General features: G+C 41.0%; 1 long non-coding RNA gene across 2 annotated transcripts in view; it reads right to left on the reverse strand.

The window, feature by feature from the left end:
* Window positions 1-17341, reverse strand: part of LOC125464690 (uncharacterized) — a 137464-nt gene that overhangs the window by 88735 nt on the left and 31388 nt on the right. The window contains exon 2 of one of the 2 annotated variants that reach the window (XR_009447304.1): window positions 3307-3428. The exons of the other annotated variant lie outside the window; for it this stretch is intronic. This is a non-coding gene — a long non-coding RNA (uncharacterized LOC125464690). The remainder of the gene's footprint in view (window positions 1-3306; window positions 3429-17341) is intronic. 2 annotated transcript variants of the gene reach the window in all.

Genomic DNA, 17341 nt, shown 5'->3' on the forward strand with positions numbered 1-17341 from the left:
ATTTCAAAGGGCCTGGTCATGCAGGCCGTGATTGACAAACTTGAGGTGCTGTGAACTATGACACTTTGGAATGTTAGCCCAATTCTGTTAAAATGGCGGCAGAGTGGAAGACGCCTACATCTGCTGTGGAGTCAGCAAGGTTAGGAGTGTATTCCTAAAAAATCAGAAACTCAGGAACAAGGTTGGATATCCTGGAATTTGATTTGGTCTACTATATATGAAGGACCCCTGGTTCATCCCAGCAGGCCATCATCTTTAATTGTCCTAAACTCCTATGGGCATAGGGCCCAACCTGTTCATCATTCCTTCTTAACTTAAGTCCTTCATCCCAGGAATGATTCAAATGAACATTCTTTGAGCTGGTTCTGAAGAAATTACATCCTATTTCAAATAAGGAAACTAAAACTTGAAAATTAACAGTTTTTCTCCCCACTGATGCTGTTGTGTTTCTCTAGCACTCGCTGGTTTTGTTTCAAGTTTTGAGCATCCAAAGTTATTTGTGTTTATTGTCATCATATTCCAGACTGGATTTTATCGAGGCCCTGTAGAACAGCAACAAAATTTCTGACTTTTCTATTGTATTTCTTTGCAATGAATGCCAACCTGTACCTGCTATTCACTGTGTTACAAAGTCACTGCATCTTTCTTGCAGGTATTGAAGAATGGTGGAAAATTGATTTATTTGGAGTACTTGAGGTGGTTTCTTTAAAAGGGGCTGTTGAAAAGTCACTGCAGACTTGGAAGATGTTATTTTTAACAAGGAATCCTCAAAGTGGTATGCCTGGTGATCACTGCTTGTTTTACTGCTGACCCAGTCTGTTATAACAGCGACTGGTTTTGGAGAAAACGTGTTGGTATCTGATCTTCAGATAGGAGATAAGAAATTTGTGAGGGAAGGCGACAGAGCTGATCTCTCCTATTTGCGAAATGAAAATACCCTCACAGAATCTTTATAACATGGAAAGAGGCCATTCTACCCATTGAGTTTGCATCTACACTCCAAAGAGCATCCCACCCAGTTATCCCAGTAACCCCAAATTCCCCATGGCTAATCCACCTAACCTGCACATCTTTGGACTGTGAGAGGAAACCAGGGCATACCCAGAGAAAACATGCAAACTCCTCACTGACAGTCACCTAAAGCTGGAATTGAACCTGCATCTCTTCTACAATGACACAGCAGTACTAACTGATGAAGCTACCCTACCACCCTAAACTCTCAGTGAGCTTCTGGGTGAAACCTATTTGTCCTTCTGAAAGAGTGATGAAAGGAACTTGTCAATACTTTGCTCCCTGAGAGAGCTGTAACTGAAGATCGCCCAGGACAGTCATGTATGACTCATGGCTTGATCATACATGCCAGGACATCAGAGCAACGGTTTTCACAGAATTCCACTTGTTATTCATTTGCCTTCACGAATAAACCATTAGCCAAAGTGTCTATTTTTTCAGAAAGAAACACTGCAGAAGAATTGTTTTTTTTGTAATTTTTCTCCCGAAGTATAGTTGTGCATGTGTTTTTGGGGTATTTGGAGAGACGGATATTTATGCTCCCACGTTACTAATTGTCTATGTTGACTAAATATTGCATCTTCATTGAATCAGTTCCATTACCATAATAAATCAGCAATTGTGATATTCATAAAAACTGTTAGATGGATCTTTTTTTATTTAAAACCTGATACATATGGTATTTAATTGACCATTTAAGAAACGAGAAAAAGTATTTTTAGTTTAATTTAGTTTAGTTTGCAATAGTACATTCTTTTAGTATTGGTTGTTACAGATGTTGATCTTCTCTCTGACCAGCTGAGTACCAGCCTCCCTCTATTACTAAGATGAAGTTATAGTTCTCCCTTAGTCACAAAAAAAATTAAACTTCCATTTACAACCAAAGAGACATTAGTCTGCAACACATGAATGTTCTTTTTTTAAATTATAATTAATTCCAAAATTGTGTCCGGTGACAAATCCCATCATCTGCATCACTGAGTTTACTGTCAAGATGCTTGTGGGCTCTCCAAGTAATCAGCAAGACTTATTAAGAGGAGCTGACAGAAACTCACAGGAGCGTTGATTCAAACTTTCTAATGCAAGCTTGTGTATTGCTGTGTTCTAGTTAGGGTTAAGATCGACTTTGGACTGAAATTTACCGGAAATAAGCTAAAAGTCAATTGTGATTTTCAAGGGAAGTTTTGCGATGAGCAGTAGCGAAGTTTCTTACGCTATTGTCCCAAGCATGCCTTGTTATGCATGCACCAGGGCCCTGTGGCACCCTACCCTTGAGATTTTTCCCATTATGCAGCTGCTAGATTATCCCAGGATTCCCAGTACTACACCATTCTTGAAGCCCAGCTGTATACCCAGCAAACGTTGGCAGTCTGGAGTTGCCCTTCTCCATGCTTGTAGTGGGAGATCAATCAGAAACCAATGCTTCTCAGGTAACATAGGTGGCTGATCCCTCATTACACATACAGTGCACAGCCTCACATGTCTCCATGCTTAAGAACCAAGCAACATATGGATTAGCTATCTTTTTAGCCACATCTTAGTTTGCGACCCCATGTCCTTAGCAGCACCTTAGCTTGCAACCCTCTCAAAGTCACTGCTAAGTCCTTCAGCAAAACCCAATGTAACCCAGCATCTGATCATTGCTTGATGTGAGACCATCACATGCAGAAAAATGTTCAAGTAGTTCAAAACATAGAAACCATTCACTCCTTTGAGCCTGCTCCATCATTCAGTATGACAACAGCTTACCCCCTTTCTCAATGCTATATTCCTGTTTTCTCCCCATATCCCTGGTGATGACTTTAAAATCTAAAAATCTCTTTCTTGAATACTAGGCACTTTTGTTATGTGACAACAAAATCAAATAAGAGATGCTGTATTCACCTCTCACACAGAAACAGACAACTCATCCATCGAGTACCAAGGAATTTATGCTCCATGAGTGAGCACTGCACCCAGCTCTTGTCTACTGGAAACAGCTGTCAATCAAGTCCCAGCCTACTTGTTGTGCTTAACATTACTGCACTCTATCGTGCAAAATGTGATGTTCCTCCTGCTCAATATCCTTGTCTTCTCCCTCAGAAGACTGTGGCAACTCTCTCATGTTCTTCAGTCTCCACCACATCTCTCCTCACCCTGCTTCACATCATGCAAGGATTATCTGGCAGACTGTGTCTACAGAAGGGTGAGGGTGACATCAAAGGCCACATTTCCACAAGTATGGCATCAAGGAGGCCAAACAGAACTGGAGTCAATAGGAATCAGGAGCAAACTCTCCACCGGTTGCAGTCATACCTGACCACCGAAGAACATAGTTTTGATAGTTGGCCGTAAGTCATCTCTGGTTCAGGTCATTTCTGTCGGAGTTCCTCAGGTTCGACCATCTCCAGCTGCTCCATCAATGACCTTCTCGCCATCTTAAAGAAAGAAATGGAGATGTTCACTGATGGCTATATGCTGTTCAGCACCACTCACAACTCCTAAGATACTGAAACAGTCTACGTCCAAATGCAGCAAGACCCGGATAGTATCCAGGCTTATGCTGACATGTAGTAAGTAACATTCAACATTTGTGTATACATGTACCAGGCAGTGACCATCTCCAATAAGGGAGAATCTAACCACCCCTCCTTGACATTCAATGTTATCACCATTAAATCTCCTCTGTCAACAGCCTTGGGGGTTACCATTGACCAGAAACTGAACTGGACTTGTGGCTACAAGATCACTTCAGAGGTTTGGAATGTTGCAACTCACCTTCTGAGTCCCCAAAGCCTGCCCACCATCTACAAGGCACAAGTCAGGAGTGTGATGGAGTACTCCCCACTTGCCTGGATGAGTGCAGCCACAACAACACTCAAGACGCTTGACACCATCCAGGACAAAGCAGCTCGCTTGAATGGCACTACATCTACAAGCATCCATTCCCTCCACCATCAAAGCTTATTAGCAGTGGCATGTACTATCTACAAGCTGAACTGCAGATATTTACCAAAGATCCTTAGACAGCACCTTCCAAACCCACAATGACTTCCATCTAGAAGCAGAAGGTCAGTAGATATTGAGAACACCACCAGCTACAAGTTCCCCTCCAAGCCACTCACTGTCCTGATTTAGAAATATATTGCCATTCTTCACTGCCACTGGGTCAAAATCCTGGAATTCCCTCCCTAAGGGCATTGTGAGTCAACCTGTAGTACATGGACCTCAGTGGTTCAAGAAAGCAGCTCACCACTACCTTCTCAAGGGCAGTTCAGAAGGGGGTCAGCTTAGCCAGTGATGCCCACAATCTGTCAGTGATGATCAGGGTACTTCTCAGGGCTGCTTGATTGCTCCGTTAGCATTTGCTCTCTTTGCAGCCAACTGAATGTTCACAGCATCCCAGCCTTGCCTTGCCCCCTCAACCAGAGCAAAATAGGTAACAGTATTCCTGTCTTATCTCACTACTAATCAGGGAGAAAACACTAATCAGCTTTTTATTGTTGTTAGTAGCCATCATTCAAGAGGGAGGCAAAGTGATCAGGCCAGACAAGGATGGCAGATTCCATCCTGAAACCAAAGAGTATTTTTATGAAACACAGTCACCATGAGACTATCTTGTAATTCTAACTCTTTTATTGACCATAGTGAAATTTCACAAGATGGGATTCAAACCCAGAAGATTAGCCTAGGCTTTTTGATTTCTAGTCAAGTGACGTCACTGCTAGATCGCTGTTTGAAACCTATTTTTGGTAGAGAAGTTTGTTTCCAGATGTAACATGTTTCAGTTTTCATTTGTACTTGTCAAGTTGAGGAATCTTATTGCTGGGAATGTGATACTTGCAATTTTCTGGTATCTACTATGAGCACCGAACTCACTCAATCAGATACCCTCCTTGTCCTGTCTGTGCTATGCAGTGCCCTGCCCAAAAATATACTTGCTATTACTTCTGATTAAAGGTTTTTGCTTCATAATAATTGAGGCTTCATGCAACAGGAATTTAATTAAAATAAAACAAAACTCAGTTTGAAATAAGCAGCAATCAGCTTCTCATATGGAAGTATTAAATAAACCACTTTGTTCATTGAACATTTTCTCATGCTTATCTCTCAAGGCATTGTGTTGCATATACTGCTTTCACACAACATGATCCATAGCTCATTCCCAACCTTCCCTTCCCTTTAGATCCTTTTTTTTTCATTACAATTGATTGCCCATAATGAATTTCTATTACTGCTAGTCAGCCCATGTGTAAACCAGAAGTTCTCAGTCTTCCCATGTGAATTCAGTAACCTTGTCTTGAGCCTGTGTTTTGGGGCCTGTGTGAATAGCAAGAACTGGAGGGATTATAGCATCAATTCCCGAAATGCTCCTCTTCCCCTGCTACAGAGTAACGGCCCTTTTAACTATCAGCTGTCTGCATTTCTTGGCCATTTGCAAATCCATATTCATATTTCATTCTTGCTATCTGCTAAGAGCAGGTTGTAAAACAGTCTTTATGTGGTGTTTTATCAAAGGCCTTGTTTGAAATTCTACTAGTTAAAATGGCTCACTGACAATTTATTGTCTCTTCTAAAAAGTCTCTAAAGTCTGTCAAATAAAGCCCACCCTTCTAAACGCCTTTTAAATTTGCCTTTTGAGGCACATACTTTTCCATTTTAATTCTTGTCAGTGATTATATTAATTCCTTAAGTTTAATTTGGGCTCCATGACACACATGGTCAGGAACGGCAAGGTTTTACTGTATGCATGACAAGTTACAAAATGTGTTCTTTGTAATGAAGTTTGTGGAGAAAACGTTGTGTCTCCCAATACCTTTAGAAAACTTTAATGATTTGGTGGGAAAAAACATAAGGTAAATTTCAATTACCAGACCAAAGCAACCATAAGGTTTTCCTTACTCAGACGCTCCATTCTGAGCTGTGTTAACAATCATAAGTCCCCTGCCAGCCTCTAACAACAGAATTACAAACCAGTACTTCGAAACACTTACAGACAAAGGTCAGGAATATGCCTCATTCTCCAACGCTACGACAACTCTGGGCCTACACCTCTTTCAGCCTGAGAACCTGCTCCACTCTGTAGTTAGTGCCTTAGAAGCTCTTTTCTTTCCCCTTTCTTCTATGAAAAGGTACAACAGCTTTCTCTGTCCCCCTTTGAATTCGGCTTTCTTCAGTGTGTTCATGTGGGCGGATACTTATTTTGAATCTGATGAAAAATAGGTAGTTTTTTTTCTACACAAAAGAAATCTTGCAATTGGAATTCCTTTCAAATCATTCATTGCAATCAGAGCAATTAGGTAGCTTAATGTTCAGGGAAGTGTTAGATATCAATACCGCAAACATCAATTATATTCATACAAGAATGATGGGAGAAATGTGGGGGTAGATATGTCAAGAGAAGATGAACATTCTGGAAAATTTCTTCTTGAAAAATGAAATGTAATAGGAGTGTTTAAAGTTGGGAAAGATTTTGACATAATGGATGGTTTCCACTTTGAAAAGGCGCATAGCTAGAGACCTGTAATGTATAAGAAATGGGAATTTCAGCAGAAATGTCTTCACCAAGAGTGGTGAGAAGCTATCAGAGGGAGTAGTTAAAATGACGAGTATAGATGCTTTTGAGAAGAGCTAGGCAAGCATGTGGGAGGGAAGATAATAGATGGTTACTATGTTAGATTTACATGAGGAAAAGTAGGAGTACCGAGTGGAGCATTAACACTAGTACAGGCATGTGGGGACTAATGGCCTGTTTCTGTGCTGCATACCCTGTCATTTCATGTAATCCTACATTTATTTTATGATAAATCTCAATTAGCTATTACAGTCTAAACATTGTTTTGCGGACCTTGATTCATTCCAATAAAATACATTTTCAACACTGTCCTATTATCTGCTGGTGGAGCAGAAACTGATCAGATTGTGATGATCTGGTAGTATAATATTATCAGAAAGTGAACAGACTAGCTAAAGTTAATATGATCCACCTCAGTAATTGACTGAATTGGTGTTTTTAGTTCCCAGCAGTTATCGTGAAGCACCACATTTAATGTGTTTCTGAGGCAATGTTGTTAAAGATAATGCTTAAAATGCAATTTTCAACTCAACAGAACTCCCTGGGTTGAGAAAATGAACAACTATGACCCAATCTCTCAATATTCAAATCTATCATTCTTGTTTTACCCACTCACACATGTCCCCTCTCGCAGTATTAGTTTACTGTTCAATCTCTCTATTATATTCCTACCCTCTGCTTCAATTATTTCTGTCTTTTCTATATTAGCGTCAGTTATTAACTCTTCTTGTTTCATTTCTTTGCAACATGCTGTCTCCCCTATCTCTCATGGGATGCCCTGTTCTCTAGTGACAAAGGGCTACATTGGCTCACCGTCACAAGTGGCAGATGCCAGAGGCCTTAGTGGAGGAGGAATGAAATGAGTCCTGTATCCATGGGTAAAATGGAGAACCTCAAATATATTGTCTTCTTAGGCTGTCATGGGATCAAGTATAAACTCAATTCAGTTTTGATGATCTCTGTAACTTTACTGATGTTTTTCTGTGCTATAGATCACGGAGATCCATTGATGTTCTGCAGATGCTGTCACATGCAGGGGAGGTAAAAGGTCAGGCAGCTGAGGGTCACAAGCTTTGACTTCACCTCGATGAATTTTCTCACTGAAATTTTTCACTGTTTTCCTGAATGAACGTTTAACATGCTGATGGGTCGCTGGCCAGGGATTCCTCTGAGTTGGCAGGGATGTTGATCCTTGAGGGATGCTTTAAGGACAGGTCTAAAATGTTTCCCTTTCTTAGTATCTTGTAACAACCAGATTCTAATTAGGAGTCTGCTTACAAACAATCTGTCGCCCTCCCACAGAGGTTTTGTGTGATTACCATTTCTATTGGCTTGGGAAGACAACACTGCTTCTGGTCCACATTTCTTGCCACTGGATTTTTTACTGCTAATGCACGATGGCCAAAGCAACTGTAACACAGGGGAGGTAAGATGTAAGATAACAAAGTGTGGAGCTGGAAGAACACAGCAGGCCAAGCAACATCTTAGGAGCACAAAAGCTGACGTTTCAGGCCTAGACCCTTCATTGGAAAAGGGGGATGGGGACGGGATTCTGAAATAAATAGGGAGAGAGGGGGAGACGGACCGAAGATAGATAGAGGAGAAGATAGGTGGAGAGGAAAGTATAGGTGGGGAGGTAGGGAGGGGATAGGTCAGTCCGGGGAGGACGGACAGGTCAAGGGGCAGGGATGAAGTTAGTAGGTTGGAAATGGAGGTGAGGCTTGAGGTGGGAAGAGGGGATAGGTGAGAGGAAGAACAGGTTAGGGAGGCGGAGGTGAGCTGGGCTGGTTTTGGGATGCAGTGGGGGAGGGGGAGATTTTGAAGCCTGCGAAATCCACATTGATACCATTGGGCCGCTGGGTTCCCAAGCAGATTATGAGTACTGTTCTTGCAACCTATGGGTGGCATCATTACAGCGCTTCAGGAGGCCCAGGATGGACATGTTGTCTAAGGGATGGGAGGGGGAGTTAAAATGGTTCGCGACAGGGAGGTGCAGTTGTTTATTGTGAACCGACCGCGGGTGTTCTGCAAAGCAGTCCCCAAGACTCCGCTTAGTTTCACCGATGTAGAGGAAGCCACAAGTGGTACAGCGGATGCAGTATTCCACATTAGCAGATGTGCAGGTGAACATCTGCTAATTGTGGAAAGTCATCTTGGGGCCTGGGATGGGGGTGAGTGAGGTGGTGTGGGGGGCAAGTGTAGCAATTCCTGCGGTTGCAGGGGAAAGTATGGTGGGATTGGAGAGGAGTGTGGAGCTGACAAGGGTCTAGTTCTGAATGGGAGTGTTGGTGTTGCAGATTACAGAATAGAACCGGAGTCTGTACGGTGCAGATAGGGACCAATTGGCTTTCCAATCTGTACCAAATCTCCAACGGTCACCCATGTATCTGCTACACCACTCCTTGTGGACACTTGCAACTTGAAGCAAGTACTGGAAGTATCAAAAGCTTGTAGTATAGTAGGAGCTGCCACAGAATTGTTCCTGAACAAAGAAATGGTTTTAGCCTGGAATATTTAGCTCCATCATGGGACTCCTGATGAGGAATCAGAGTTGCACATTGAATGGCATTTTGCTTGCTTTCTCTTCGTACGTCTGAAAGATGTTGACTGCTACTGCCCACCAGTATGGCACAGAATTGTTCACGTACACATGAAGGAAGAAATTTTGGAGTTCAATGAGTGCTCGCCATGCTGAAGGAAGGGTGCTAAAAAACCCCAATTTAAAAGCTGAATTAACAATGTCAATCTTTGGTCAGCATAAATAATTGGGATAAATCATTTAAATGATGAATTACAAACAACAATTTAGGCAATTATTGAGAGGAGAATGATCCAATTAAGATTAGGGGCATTGCACATTCCAAATAATTACATGGCATATGCTAATAGGGCAAGAAGCCTCATTCAGTCTGGGCTTTTATCTACATTTGCAGACAAAAGTCAGCATGATTGAAGTTGCTACTTTAATATAATGTAACATATAAGTTAAAATGAATATGCGGAGGTGTAATCCACTAATTTAATGAGTTTTATTCACACAGGAATACATAGCAATATGAGCAATGAACTCTTTCCGCAACATTTTACATTCAAGTATTGTTCTTAATGTGTAAGTCAGGCATGAAGGTTACAACTGGCACTAGTCTGTCCCGTTATATTAACAGCTTGGGGATCTTGCAGGTAAATAGAATTACAAGTGAAAGAACATGGCAGTAATCATTCTAATGAACCAGTAGGGAGGGTAGACAATATGATTCCAACCAACTTTTCAACAGTTTGCAGATAACAGAGGCAGAAGTGAGACAATTAATATTTCACTTTAACAACTAAGATTGTGTCAAGCGGAATTATTACCCTGTGCTGTATTTTACATAAGTGAAATTATCTGAGGCAACACTAAGATTTATTCATGTACTTTTATGAACAACGTACACTTATTTCTGATGTTTGTTATTTTCTTCATTGCTGTAATATACTTGATATAATTCACCTGTCAAATAAGAGGGATGAAACCCAGTAAGTATTTTTGAGTCAATGGCCCTTACATTTCCAATGAGAGACCAACTCAACTTTAGTCAGCCACTCATCAATTTGAAGAATTTCACTCCTATGAAAGTCAGAAGTTAACCATCCGATTCCTATTCCTGTTCCATCCGCAATGTGCAGGGTCTCAGATTATTTTACTTATTAAATAGACAGAACACACTGACAGACAGTCTTTGCCTGCTCTAGTTGTGCTAGGATTGTGCGGTACAGTCTGTTTGGAATGTACTGCAAGCTCGTTTCCCCCCACATGTCTCCACGCATCAGCATCGTATTTTAAGGTGCCATTTCATGTGTCACCGTTGCCTTGGTGAAACAATAGCATGTACTTTGATTTTATTCATTTATTCAGAAGACATAGGCATCACTGACTGGCCGACCATTTACTGCTTATTCTTAGTTGCCCTTGGGAAGGTGGTGAGCTGCCTTCTTGAACCATTACATTTGGTAATGCTACACTCGGAATGCCACTAGGATTTCAGGATTTTTACCCAGTAACAATGAAAAGGCAGTGATATGTTTCCAAGTCAGGATGGTGAGTTGCTTGGAGAAAAACTTGCAGCTGGTGGAGTTCCTAAGTATCTGCCATCCTTGACCTTCTGGATGGTAGTGGCCATGGGTTTAGAAAGTGCTGTCTGAGGAGCCTGAGTAAATTTCTGCTGAACATTTTGTAGACGTTGCTGACGGTGGAGTGATCGGATGTTTGTGGATGTGATCCCAATCAAGCTGGCGGCTTTATTGTTAATTGTGTCAAGCTTTTTGAATGTTTTTGGATTGTACCCGTTCAGGCAACACGGGTGTATTCCATCACACTCCTGATTCATGCCTTGTAGATGGTGGAGGGGCTTTGGGTAGTCAGGAAGTTGGTTACTCGCTGCAGGATCCCAGGTCACTGACTTGCTCTTGTAGCCACAATATGAACATTGATGATCGAGTTCAGTTTCAGGTCAACAGTGACTTTCAGGTGGTTGATATTCAGTAATGACAATGCCATTGAATATCAAGGGGTGGTGGTTAAATTCTCTCTAGATGGAAATGGTCATTTCTCAGCATTTGTGTGATGCATATGTTATTTGCCACTTGTCAGCCCTTTTCTGATGATGGGTCTAGGCCCGGAACATCAGCTTTTGTGATCCTAAGAGGCTGCATGGCCTGCTGTGTTCATCCACCTCCACACTTTGTTATCTTGGAGATTGCCCTGGTCTTGTTGTATTTGACCTGGATGAAGGCGTAGAAGGATAGGTTAGTAAATTTGCAGATGACACTAAGGTCGGTGGAGTTGTGGATAGTGACGAAGGATGCTGTAGGTTGCAGAGAGACATAGATAAGCTGCAGAGCTGGGCTGAGAGGTGGCAAATGGAGTTTAATGCAGAAAAGTGTGAGGTGATGCACTTTGGTAGGAGTAACCGGAAGGCAAAGTACAGGGCTAATGGTGAGATTCTTAGCAGTGTAGATGAGCAGAGAGATCTCAGTGTCCATGTACACAGATCCTTGAAAGTTGCCACCCAGGTTGACAGGGCTGTTAAGAAGGCATACAGTGTTTTAGCTTTTATTAATAGAGGGATCGAGTTCCGGAACCAAGAGGTTATGGTGAAGCTGTACAAAACTCTGGTGCAGCCGCACTTGGAGTATTGTGTACAGTTCTGGTCATCGCATTATAAGAAGGATGTGGAAGCTTTGGAAAGGGTGCAGAGGAGGTTTACTAGGATGTTGCCTGGTATGGAGGGAAGGTCTTACGAGGAAAGGCGGAGGGACTTGAGGCTGTTTTCATTAGAGAGAAGAAGGTTGAGAGGTGACTTAATTGAAACATATAAAATAATCTTAGGGTTAGATAGGGTGGATAGGAAGAGCCTTTTTCCTAGGATGGTGACGGCGAGCACGAGGGGGCATAGCTTTCAATTGAGGGGTGAAAGATATAGGGCAGATGTCAGAGGTAGTTTCTTTACTCAGAGAGTAGTAAGGGAATGGAATGCTTTACCTGCAACGGTAGTAGATTCGCCAACTTTAGGTGCATTTAAGTCATCATTGGACAAGCATATGGACGTACATGGAATAGTGTAGGTTAGATGGGCTTAAGATCGGTATGACAGGTTGGCACAACATCGAGGGCCGAAGGGCCTGTGCTGTGTGTAATGTTCTATGTTCTATGTTCTATTTGGGTGCATTTTGCTTCAGCATCCAAGAAATGACAAACGGTGCTATACACTGTGCAATTATTGGAAAACGTCCTCACTTCTGACCTTACGGGAGGGAAGATCATTGATAAAGCAGCTGATGATGGTTTGGCCAAGTTCATCACTTTAAGGAACTCCTGTGGAAATGCCCTGAAACCAGGATTACTGGCCTCCAACAACCCTACCACCTTCATTTGTATGACGTATGATGCCAAAGAGTGGCTTTTCTCCCCAAATTCCAATTGACTCCAGTTTTGTGATGGATCCTGGATGCCCTTGATTGGAAGGTGAAGAGCATGAGCATTTTGATTGGCCTTTTCCTTCCCAATCAATTCACCTTTAATGAGAGAGTTGAATCTGGAGGGGTAATTTGCTCATTATCCTGGGTAACAATCTTAACTCACCTGCATCTGATTCAATTGTCTGTCTATCACTATTCATTCTCAAGTGGTATAGATAGTTCAATATCTGCCCCTTTCCTTGCACTTTATTTTAAACCACATTGCCACTTGGAACCTGGAGTCTTTCAGTTTCTACAGTAGTGGAAAACATTTCTGCTAAGCCACTGTTGTCACAGCTTTCCATTCTCATGTGTAGTATGGATTTTTTTGTTTAATCCAGCATAGGCAAGCTCAGGGATTTTGCTTGCTTGTTAGTTCTTTCCTTTTCTTTGACTCTTTGATGTTTGAATCTCTTCTGCCTTTTGAGTGAGGTCAAAGTGGATATTCAGCAGTGATAATTCTTGTTTATGAAGCACATAAAGGTTTTTGTGTAGATAGTGTCTCTATGCTGGAGAGCTGTTTGTAGCATACCTTGAACATTCAATGCAATGCCTTGAACCATGTATAGCTTCCCATTAGAGAATATTTTCATAACTAATTTGAAACTCATGGATATAAATGTCTGTGTGTCAAAAGGTTTGACCTGGTTTAGTTATTTCCCCTGTTAAATAGTGTTTACCTTCTGATGACTGTTCTACTTTCATTTTATTTATTTGCATGGTTAGGAATTTGCGATATTACTCTTCTGTTGCTATGTCCAATTTCAGGAAGTTTTATGAAGATTATCTGTGCTCTTAAAATTTAAAAAAAAATCCATTTGATGTTAGAATTTGGGCACCGTTTGTACCTGTGCAGTTTCTTGGCTCCACAGCACATCTAGGGCTTTTGCTGGTTGGCTTCTGACCTACCCATTGCATTAGCTTGTCTTTTATGTTTTCTGTGGTAGACATGGATGCATTCTGTATATCTCTTGTGAAAAGATTTAACTTCTCTGTTTTGCATCAAGGTCTCAGCATTATTGACTATCTGAAAGATTTTCTCCAAAGCTAGACCTTCTTTAGACTGTAATAAATCTGACAAATACTCACCAATAATGCTAACAATAATCCAGTCACTTGTGAATTCTGGCCTTGCATTACTACAATAATATTGCTCAAAATTCCTCCACTAACCTGTGACCATTAATGAAACTGTTTATGGATTCATCTGAATATTGAACTCTTTTATTAATTCCTGCCTTTTAAAGAATTTTGTTAGGTCTGTGTTTAAGTAATTGTCAAAGATTCTCGATACCTCTGTCTGATTTTTCATTTATCATTTACGATGCTTCCAGCTGTGTGCAGGAGCGCATTTGCTTGTTCAGTTTCTATCTTGGAATACCTTCCAAGTGAGACTGAGACTGATACCTCAAGACATTCCTCCTCAACAATGTCCAATGTTGTGTTCTATTTAGCCTATCTCTGAAATTGAGTCTTCTGGCAATAATAATTCTGATTTTAGATATCTTGTCATCCTCAGTTTAATTCTGCAGGGATGGCTGTAAACCCATTGGAGGTTTTCCCATGTTTTGAAGCCTCACTGAGAATCATGATACATTCACTTCCTTTCCTCCCCCAAAAAAGGCATCACTGGGTTAGACAAGAATTGCATATTTATAAAGCCATTTGCCAGAGGAACACTGATAGACTCATGGAGTGGGGTGAATGGTCTATATCCCAGATGATTATAGTGAAATTGTATTGCTTTTCAATCCCTATGGGGGCCTTGGGGAAATCTGTGCTATTGCAATGCTGTTAGAAAGGGCAGGCTGCTAAGTGAGTAGATGGGTGAAGATTGGAAAGTGGGATATGTGCATGGAAGGGAGCAAGGTATTTACTGAGTCTTACATCACCAAAGAATATGGAGATTCTTGAATGAAGCCTTCCTGAGTATGTTAAAAAAAAATAAATGTTTTCACTAAGTATTTTGCAAGCATTTTCAAATTTATCTGATGATCTCTAATATGCCAACTTTAATGATTATGTACTGGATGTCATGATGCTGCTTCATTGATGCTTTATTTTTGATGGTATCTGGGGCCATTTTAATCTGAGTTGTGTGTGGCAAGGCCAATAGTTGTCCATCTCTCTGCAAACTTGAGAAAGTGGTGGAGAAATCAGAAAATAGCTTGCAAAGCCGGACCATATTTGCTTGTATCTCTTCCTAAGCCTATAATCCTTTAAGGTCAAGTTCTTCCTTTTACCTTGTATAACATCTTGCATTACCTTTTAGAGTATTGGAGTTGGGATGTCTTGTCGAGTTTCTAGGGCACTTTAGTGAGGCCTCTTCTGGAGTACTGTGCGCAGTTCTGGTCACCCTGTTATAGGAAGGATATTATTAAACTAGAGGGTTCAGAAAAGATTCACCAGGATTTTTCGGGGAAGTGAAGGGTTTAAGTTTCAAAAATAGGCTGGGACTATTTTTACTAGAGCGTAGAAGGTTGAGGGGTGACCTTTATGGAAGTCTATAAAATCATGAGAGGTATAGATAAGGTGAAGATCTTTTCCCTAAGATGGGGAAACTAGCAAGCATATTTTTAAGGTGAGAGGACAAAGATTTTAAAAAGGACATGAGGGGCAACTATTTTAAACAGTGGTTAGTGTGTGGAATGAACTGCCAGAGGAAGTGGTGGATGTGTGTACAGCTACAAAGTTTGAGAAACATTTGGCTAAGCTCATGAATCAGAAAGTGGAAGGATAAGGGCCAAATGCAGGAGTTGAGACTAGTTTGGTTTGGGAACATGATCAGCATGGATTAGTTGGACCAAAGGGTCTGATGCTATTCTGTATTACTGTGTGACTCGATGAATTTATTAGAGGCTATATTATATCCACTTCATTAACTGCATTGAAGTGCTGTGGTCACTTTGTTAATCTCATGCAATTCATTGATGACAATAGAAGTTGAACCAAGGAAAAATCAATGCTTTTGCCAGCTTGAAGACTCATCATTTCACCCATTTCAAATGGCCTATTAACATTTCTTTATTTTCGCTATGGATCATAAAAAGCACTGTACTTGCATGATTTCTTCTACAAACAAATTCAGACCTTTTCGTCATTTTCTATTTCAGTCTTAAGTTCCACTAAACTCTGCCATAAACTCCCAATAGGACTCCAATACCATTTTCAATGTCAAACTCGGAGGTCGAGAAGCGACAGACCAACTCAGCAGAACAGACTGTGTAACAGCTCATATATTGGGAGGAGCAGATAAATGGACACCCATTTGAAAGCTCTTCTACAAAAAGAGATCAAGGAGCAAAAACATTGCCATTTATATAGTATCATTCAGATTCTGAGCATACCTCTGATCCCAGGCATGAGGACCTGTCAATATTAACAGGGAATGTATGAGAGAGTGTTAATATTGACAGGCGATGTCTGAGAGAATGCCAATATTGAAAGGGAGTGTGTCAATATTAGCTGGGAACCTTTGTGAACCTGTTCATATTTGAGGCAGTTCAGGAGCTTTTGCAACACTCAGTGATTACTCAAACGTCACACCAGCAATAAATCAGGCAAACGTCATAAAAAGACATTCAAACAATTTCTGATGTTTTATTCCTGGCCTACTTTTCTGTACCTGGCCTTGTTACACTCCTGTCCATCCTTAAGTGGTCCTTTTTTGTCCTCTGCCTTTGTATCCCAGTACATTTATTTGCTACCCTTGATAGTGCTTCCTTACATGTCCTTGTTACTTTGTCCTCAGCTGTCGTACAGACCAAGAACTTAATAATCCTTCCTCTGGCATTCATCACAGCAGCTTGTAATTCAATCCACACTAAATATTCTGTATGCTAAGCTGGATCTAGTTCAGCAAGCAGAATATTGAAGGGTCAAGAAGCAATGATACCTCCTGTCAGGAATGAAAACAAACGACAGGCCTTCTAACCCTAGCAGACAAGTTCATAATTGAACACCTTTAAAGACTCCTCCAAAAGCCAATCAGTCAATGGAAATGGTAAGCCAAATCAGAAGCTGCATTGATTTTTCATTTTCCTGGCTTGGAAATGTAATAAGTCAAGTTGTAAATAGTTGCTGATAACATTATTGCATTTTTTTCAGTGTCTTTGTTTTTGTATAGGTTTTTAGACTATTATAGCCCAATTTCCCAGTGTTTTACTACAAAATAATTGGTCTTCAGACTGCACAATTACTGACTGACTGGAGCTGGGATGTATGTAAGACTTGAATCTGCAGATGTTACAGATTTCTGCTGTCGTCCTTTTGTCTTGTTCGATGAATGATTTCAAGGTTCAGCGTGGGTCAACTGCCCTTGCCCAGCATGACTATTTAAGCATCCCACCAGGGTCAGGATTAGCACCAGGTCAGCTCCAGCAAGGTTCGTGACAGAATGTGTTATGTATAAATCCCAAACCCTGGACAGAACTGGGTCATACATCTCTGGGGAGCCTTCAGGTTAAAAATGACTGTGTGCATTATGATTTAGGGGTAGGAATATGAACACTAACAAATGTTCATCGTATCATTCTGCTGCAATGGTGAAACAATGTTCCTTTTTTTAAAAAAAAGTCTAATTGAAATCAGGTGAGGTCACTTCAAGTTTAATCGCTTACTGGCTTGTGGTTGAGAACTTTAAAGAACATCTTTTTTCTCTTATGCCAGAACGCTTCATGTGCAGCTGCGTTTGGTGCATACATCAACAAATAGGATCTTCCATAATTTCAGCAACGTAAAGATATCAGAACAAATGCAGCTTTACTTTTCCCTGGTTTG

Source organism: Stegostoma tigrinum, chromosome 27 (assembly GCF_030684315.1).
Source record: "Stegostoma tigrinum isolate sSteTig4 chromosome 27, sSteTig4.hap1, whole genome shotgun sequence".
In the NCBI taxonomy this organism is placed as follows: domain Eukaryota; kingdom Metazoa; phylum Chordata; class Chondrichthyes; order Orectolobiformes; family Stegostomatidae; genus Stegostoma; species Stegostoma tigrinum.